At 36.0% G+C, this 8,345-nt stretch overlaps 1 pseudogene; it reads right to left on the minus strand.

The window, feature by feature from the left end:
* Positions 1-2,644: 2,644 nt before the first annotated feature.
* LOC149220718 (putative serine carboxypeptidase-like 54) lies at positions 2,645-8,145 on the minus strand (annotated as a pseudogene).
* Between the last annotated feature and the right edge of the window lie 200 nt (positions 8,146-8,345).

Below are 8,345 nucleotides of genomic sequence, written 5' to 3' on the forward strand. Positions count from 1 at the left end.
TTACAAGGGTTTGGTATTTTGGAAAATTTTAGAAATGTGTAATTTTAATAAAAAATTTGAGTATTTGTGATTTTTTGTGATTTTTTGTGATTTCAATAAATTTTTATGAGATTTTTTTTTTAATCTCAAAAAACAACTCTTTAAATTAGTTAGATAATAAAATTATAATAAATTTACTAGTTAGAATCAAGATCCTCTCAAAAAAATAAAAGTTCTTTAAAGCAAAATCACTAAATTTTTGATACAGGAGCATCAAGACCTTTTTCTCCATTTATAAATATGGGGTGTGATAATATTAATTTGTAAATATGGGGTGTGATGATTTTTAATATTTTATTAATTAATTTGAATTAAATAGGAGAAGGTGAGGATTTATATAAATATATTTTTATTAATAAAAGGATATGAGGAAATTTAATAAATTGAAGGATTTTAGGGATAAAAACCTATACTTTAGGGATGTTGAGAAATTTAGGGGTTTGTTGAGGATTTTAAGAGATTGAGCATTTAATTAAATGATTTTTTTAAATTGTATAAATAGGAGGGCTTTTTGTGAGAAAAAGACATTAGAGATTGTGAGAGAGGTTGATTGAGAACAGGGTTGATCAGCAAAGCTTTAAGCCTTCAGCAGTTTGTAAAAGGGCCATGGATTTGCATATCTGGCCATGAATGTACAGCTCTTGTGAATATTTGTTTTATGTGAATATAAGTATGATTTGCATGGACATGATTGTGAAATTTGTGTTTATACAATGTTGAAATCAATGTGTGCTGATGGATCCTAATTTTAATGCGCAACTGTGGTTTATATGCTCATATGTTGATCGATTGCTTGAACGAATAGATGCTGACGGGTCTCAACAGTTAAATTAGGTGAATGTACACAGTTATTATTCCGTGAAGATCTGCGCCCTTAACGGAAAAGAGACTAATGGTTGATGGCGTAACTGGTGCTTTGATTCTTATTTTGCGGTGGCGCTTGTAGTTTCATTAAGTAGCGGCGGACAGCAAATTCTAATGCTGTGTATGCACGGTTAATTGCTGAGGATGTGTGTTGTGCCTGCGCTCTGAGTGGTATATTCACTGGCGCACTGTATTGAGGGCGTATATATCTACAGCCATCAGCGTTGAATCATAGCCTTGGGGTGAATATATTTATTAATCGGAATAAGTTCCGTGTTGGTAATATATCTATGCGAATCTGGAGGTTATAATTGTTATCCTCTGCGTTAACAACGACATTCGAGTCCATAGTTGAATCATCGCCGAGCCAGTGTGTGGTAATTGGTGTGATAACATACAGCGCGTGGCGTAAGGGAAATATATTCTCTGCGTATTTCATGTTTAAATTCCTTTTGAATATTCGTATACTTGCGGTTAGATTTTATGATTGCAGAGGCGTATGTCCATCATAATCAATCCTTGCAGCGCCGTTATATAATGCTGGTAGAGATTGCAATCAACGCATCTGCGTTGACCTTTGAAGGCCCGTCGTATCCATTAAAGGCAGAGAACGGTGGAAGGATGGCATAAGTGGAGAACTTGGCGAACATATAACCCGTGGGAAAAGTGTATGCAGACAGCCGTGGGTTGAGCTACCCGAACTGCGGGCGAATTACCTATATGCATTGACCGAAATTGTGTGCGGGAATAGAAGTGTATATACGCATTATAGATGGTAAGAAATACCTGTGTTCCGATGCCCATATTTTGTTTAACGTAAAGGCAATATAAATATACCTTGAGCTTTTGTTTATAAGCCAGATCTTAACCGACGCGGTACCAAAGAATTCTTATGGATGTAGTAAGTGGGTATGCGCATGACATATTGTATGTTTCTGTTAAGAATTGCAGAAGAATGCCGCAGGTTATAAAGTATGGGTTCCATGGCGCTGCGAGTTAACAATTATGGGTTTTATAGCTGGTATGACAAACAACCTCGGTTTGTTGTGTAATCATGAGATTACAAGCCATGAATCAAGCTTTATATGCATGACTAGAGAACGATCCTGGTAGTTGGATCCTGGGAGCGACCTGGGTTTCATCAATTTTTTTCTCTGTTGTATCGCATCACTGCATGGACAATAATTTAGCTCGAACAATACCATGCTCTCAAATGATTTCAATTTTTCTGAAGTGTTTCATTTACAAATCTTTCAAACTTGGCACCGAGAAATGGCATCGTGTACTTACCAGCTGGTAAATGGCTTTGGGAAAAAGCTTGTGGTGGCGGCCATGGATCTTCATGAGAGGCAAGCTGTTAGTGAAGTGGAAGTGGGCCAAAACTTTGCGGTCTGGCAGGGGTTTCAGCAGCAATTCCTCGGTGAATTCTTCCTCTGTGTGTATGCACCGTACTGAAGTGCACTGAAAGATGGCTGCTATTGTCTTGAAACCCCCCCCCGCTGCTAACTTTAAACTGCATTCTATGTAATTTGTAACGTTTTGTTCACCGATTACAAGACTCTGTAATGTTTTTTTTATCCTAATTATTTATCGAACGGTATGCAATTATCGATCGGTCTGTAACTTTTCAATCGTCTAACATAGGATCGAATGGTTCAGAGAAGTACAAGGTGGCAATTAAGGAAGTTGATCTCAGAGGGAACGCCTTAAGGCGTAAAAATAGAATGGATACACATGCCCATCAATTATAGTTGTCTCTTTGACCTCCATATAGACGAGCACAAATGTAATAAGCCAGAGAACACAAAACAACAAAGCAAAATAATGTGACACACTATACCTTCAAATTTATTGGAAGACCCTCATTGTTTTTGTTTCCTTGGTGGACCCTGCTTGTAACTGCTGGAACGTAGTGTCCACCATATGACTCTCCAGTGATAAAGAAGTCATTCTTTGCATACTTTGGGTGTTCTTTAAAAAATGCCTAGCAGATATTGGTGAAACTTATTAGAGTTTAAATCTGCATTCATTGACAAGCAACTACAAGTTTGTACAAAACTTATTAAAGTATCTGCATTCATTGACAAGCAACTACAAGTTTGTTTTACTTACAAATTGACAAGTTGAACTTGTACATGGGCCACCCACAAAATGGTTAAACTGCTAATTAAAAAAACAATTTTCCATCTCTATACTAGGTAGATATCAAATACATCACATGTGGAAGAAATGAAACATACTTGTATAAAGTCATACATATCATTACTAACACCCTTCTCATCATGACGGAGGTCACGTCTGTCAGTGCTGTAACTAAAACCGGTTCCAGTAGGTTGATCCACAAAAATGATATTTGATGCCTGCCAAGTTACTAACATATTATATTCAACATCTTGAGTCTTTACAACACTAAATGATCCTTTTCAAGTTATACGAAAGGGTACATAAATTGAAAATAGTTATAACAAATAATTTATACACGTACATCAGTGCTGTAACTAAATCCGGTTCCAGTAGGTTGATCCACAAAAATGATATTTGATGCCTGCCAAGTCACCAACATATTATATTCAAGATCTTGAGTGTTCACAACACAAAATGATCCTTTTCAAGTTATACGAAAGGGTACATAAATTGAAAATAGTTATAACAAATAATTTATACAAAATAACATAGAAACACGGTGATCATACAAAACAGTTCAGACTTTAGGTGAACCACTACATTCATCATCAATGAGTGATAATAGGACAGGTACATATCTATGATGCGGTTTAACAAAATATCTAAAAAGCATGGTGCACAATATGTCATTCCCAGGCCAGTATCATTTGAGCCATTCACAGCACAATCCCATTCTGCAGGACCAGATACATCAACCTTGACCTCACTATATTAGGTTTTTAAAGCATGAGAAATGTGACTTCTTCCCTCCTTCGGGATAATTAAAAAGCCAACCGTGCTTAGTTACAAAACTTCTGCATTCAAAATTTCAAACAAATTTAGCCATTGATTTTGAAGTAAGTTTTCTGCACCTAATTTTCCCCTGGTTATATATTATAAATTTATCATAGGTAGCATTGCTTTTTGGCTGCAATCTTCATTTATAATCTGCGTGTTTCCATTGAAACTCCCCACAATAACATGCATTACAAGAATCTTATATCAAGCAATCAAGAGACTTAGACCCAATACCGAAGTCGAAAGTGTCTCTCTTTGGAACCATGACACATTCTGCCAATGTCTTATCCTTCAATCTTCATATATAATCCGCATGTTTCCATTGAAACTCTCAACAATGAAATGCATTACAAGAATCTTATAATAGCAAGCATCAAGAGACTTAGGCCCAATACCCTACTCAAAAGTGTCTCTGTTTGGTACCGTGACACATTTTGTCAGTGTCTTATATTAAGGTCATTCATTAGGAACCCCGAGATGGTTATTAGACGCACAATATCTGCATCAGTATGCAGGAGAATTTCCCATGCATAATCGCGGTATATATTATTCAGCAACATTTGTCAGCCTTCATCATAAAATATGAATATATCCTACAAAGTTACAAACATAATAGCATAATACCTTGAAACACACATGTCTAGAATCTACAGTAACCAGATTTCTAAAACGTCAAACACCGCATTTTCAAATGCAAATTTTCAAATTTAATAGAATAGTGAACCATACTCATAATAGTCCATTTTCAAGAAGGCAAAAACTAAAACTTGATGAATCACAGAATCAATATGGAGAGATTGAAAGCCATGACTAATTCGATCACTGGTAACTGCTTGGGCAAATTGCAAGTAAATACTGTCATAAGTTCTATGGTGTTCTAAATGGCAGTTTCTCTATCAAACCAGCCTTTGAGTCCATTCACATTCATGACATTAATAGTAGCAAAAATCAGTGGGTTGGCTAAGAAGTGTTTTTCAATTTTTCTCTTTTCCCATTAACATGATTATTTCTTTGACCATAGATTTCACAGATTGTAAATTAAATAAAATCTAAAATAGTCTCTTGAATGCTTGCCCTAGGCATTCTCAATGAATTAAATTGTGGTTTCCTCTGCTAAGACTATCCGTTGAGACTTCAAATTTCAAATATATGACAAATTTCTAAAGTTTTCCTCTATCATGATTACCTAGTGCAAATATAACACAGTACCCCATAAGCAAAAAAATCAAACAATGCAGAAATGCCATACTCTTTTTAACCACTAATCAAAGCATTATTTTAAGACAAATTTCAAATACATCAAAATACGTTCTACTCATTAACCTGTAAGAAACCATGATTGGCAGATAAAATACTCAAGTGGATCCAATCTTATATTCAGGAATAGGGCTGAAAATGGAATCGATCTTGTGCACAAAAACGTTTAAAACTTGTAATACTATCTCAAACATTAAAAAAATAACAAAAAACACTTGAAACTAACACAAAAGACAGAATACCTTGTCCCATCCATACTCATTCCAGACCAGAGTTAAATTGTCTGTAATCTTGAAAGGCCCATTTTCATAGAAGACAGCCAATTCACTGCTACAACCAGGGCCTCCAGTCATCCAAAGAACAACAGGGTCATCCGCTTTGCTTCCCCGTGACTCGAAGAAGAAGTAGAATATCCTAGACATAACAAATGTGTCAGTGTAACCATTTGTCACAAACCTGTTGCTAGTTCACTCAATTAATACCTTCTAATGCCTTCTGCTTTAGGAAAGAAAAGGATATAAATACTTAAATTCAATTAACAGTAAATACTTCCCTACCTCGAGCTCTCTCTCACCCACACATTGAAATGCATTTTCTCATTGCAAAGAGCGTTTTTCACATTTTTCTACTTTGCTGACTACAGGATAGAGGATTATTCTTTAGATGCACTCTACATGATCGTTTCCATTCTAGCAATGTTATTTCTAAACTATAGGTAGTGAGGAAAGATGTAGGAATAAAAACATGCATCCCTTGTCACTGATATCTTGAAAAGTTGTCACTGATATGTTGAAAAGTTCATGCATCGAAAACCATAAATAAAGGGGCAAGCTCACATAGCCTATTCAATAAAAAAGGATGGTATCCAGGATGAAATAAACAGCCACAACTGGGTAAGAATTAAGCGGGTCAGTTTACTCACGGTATGAAGCCTCACATGTATAATGTATCTACTTGCCTAGATAAGTTGCATAATCTAGATAAGTTGCATAACTTGCATAACGTAAAGCTATAAGGGGCAAGCTCACGTCAGCTATTCAATATTAAAATAGATTTGCACAGAATCAAATGAACAACCACAACTGGGTAAGCACGATAAAAAATCAGAACGATAAAAATTCTCTTCTCATGAGAAATTTGGGAAATAGGGATAACATACCTCTACAATGGCTTTTTCGTGGAGAGAATCATCTTAAAAGCAATTAGCTTTAGACATTATCCCTATCTCCATTGAGGTTGAGGTTGCAAGCAGCTGATATATATAAATACTTAGGCCGTGTTGATGCAAAAGCACATAGACATTTAGCATCACTTTGTGAGAGAAAAGGTTGCTTGAGAAGACGTTTACCTTCATTTTTGTACTTCATAAAGCATGCATGTCGGCAGACAGTTTTACTACAGCACTTCTTTGGTTTAAGTTTCAGTCTCATGAATAGGATACCCATGATTATATTAATATTCAGGAATTATCAAAATAAAATATCAATAAAACTCAGAAGCACAATCAGAAAAATATATCAATGAAACTCAAAGCACAATCAGAAAAATAATATGTTGCAGAAGAGAAATCCTTAAACACCATGCAGAATCCCGATGATTGCCAGATTGGTGCCCGGAAATAAGGCAGAACCAAGGAGTAATACTCAAAAGTCTGTATGGTGTATGATGTTTTCCTGTAAGAGTGCCAAGGCTACTCCTGAAAAGCTATAATAAAATGGGTAAAAGTTAATTCCCAATAAACGCATTCTTGTTCAGTGGATAGGAGCGTATATTTGACACCAACGTGGACATGAACTTGGCATTAATTAGGATAAGTAGAATGGAAATGTTAATTGTGTTTTGAGCCAGAGCAGTCTTGGGATAAGCAGACTGGAAATCTTGGAAATGTTGATTGTGTTTGAGCCAGAGCACTCTTGGAACGAATGGCCTTACAGAAAATCCTGATTACCCGGTGAAACCATGGATCTAATGATATGCTATGCGACTCATACTCTGGTTTCAACCAGCAATCAATACCGTGAACAATGAACATCACTCAATGCACCCCTTTTTTTATCCCATTTCAGCACATCAAGTTGGGAATATTTGATAAACATATTATAAAAGGTAGAGTCGAATTGAACAGATTTAAATTGAAGAGAATATTTAAAGAAACAAAAAGAAAAGAACACTCGCATAATCCCAGCTAAGCAACGACCTAAAGGGATCTATCAGACACATAATGAAGCTAATAATTATTTTGTTCATTATCCAACGTCCATCAACGCCGTTACAGAACACCAGACCTTTGCGCCTTTCGAATTCGATTAAACCCAAGATTTTCCCCAAATTTTATCCAATAAACAAAGTTTACATTAATGGTATTTTAAACTACCAAAACATTATAGTTCTAAAGATGGATGTGTTCTGGTTCTAAAGATGGATAGTTAGGTGACCAGGTTTGGTCCCTACGAGTTTTGTCTTATATCCAGAAGACGACTTTATAGACTTCAGAGCAGAGCTGCTCCAAACAAATTTCTTCGATTAAAAAAAAAACTACGAAACCATTATATCGATTAATTATTTAATCGTTTTCCTCACAGACCCAATCTAAATAAATGCCTCTATATAGTTTCTCAAAAATCTTCCTAACACTTACTTCGCAGCGTGCGAGTGTTCGAGGCGAAAATATCCGACATGATGACCGAGTTCTTCTAGACTGGCGTTCTTTTCCGAGTCCCCATTAATATCCAAATTGAGACTCCTTTCAACCAAACGAGGGCCGACGTCGTATTCCTCTTCCGGTTCTGCGATTCCCGGAGTCAAATTCAGCTCTTCAATCAGCGGTTCGGCCTGAGCTTGAGGGAACCTGGCAGTAAAAATCCATGAAAATTAAGACTTACCATCCCACAAACGATCGATTAATGTCTGAGTATGCTGCTGTGTGTAATTTATTCCACCAGGCTCTGTTAAGCCATCGAAACTGGGGACATCTGAAACTTGCACTGCAATATCCGCACAAACACCATAAAGCAGAGGACAATAACAAAATTAAACAGGGAAAAATAACATTTTCAAATTTAGACCTAAAACCTACAGGAAAAATTAAAATAACAAAAATAAATCCTTACATGCTCTGACTGCCATGTCTGGTTTAGGGCAAGAATCAAGATCCTCTCAAAAAAATAAAAGTTCTTTAAAGCAAAATCACTAAATTTTTTTCTCTGTTGTATCGCATCACTGGA

This window comes from Pinus tabuliformis, chromosome Q (genome assembly GCF_031772625.1).
Source record: "Pinus tabuliformis cultivar Carrire ecotype Pingquan chromosome Q, CPIR1, whole genome shotgun sequence".
In the NCBI taxonomy this organism is placed as follows: domain Eukaryota; kingdom Viridiplantae; phylum Streptophyta; class Pinopsida; order Pinales; family Pinaceae; genus Pinus; species Pinus tabuliformis.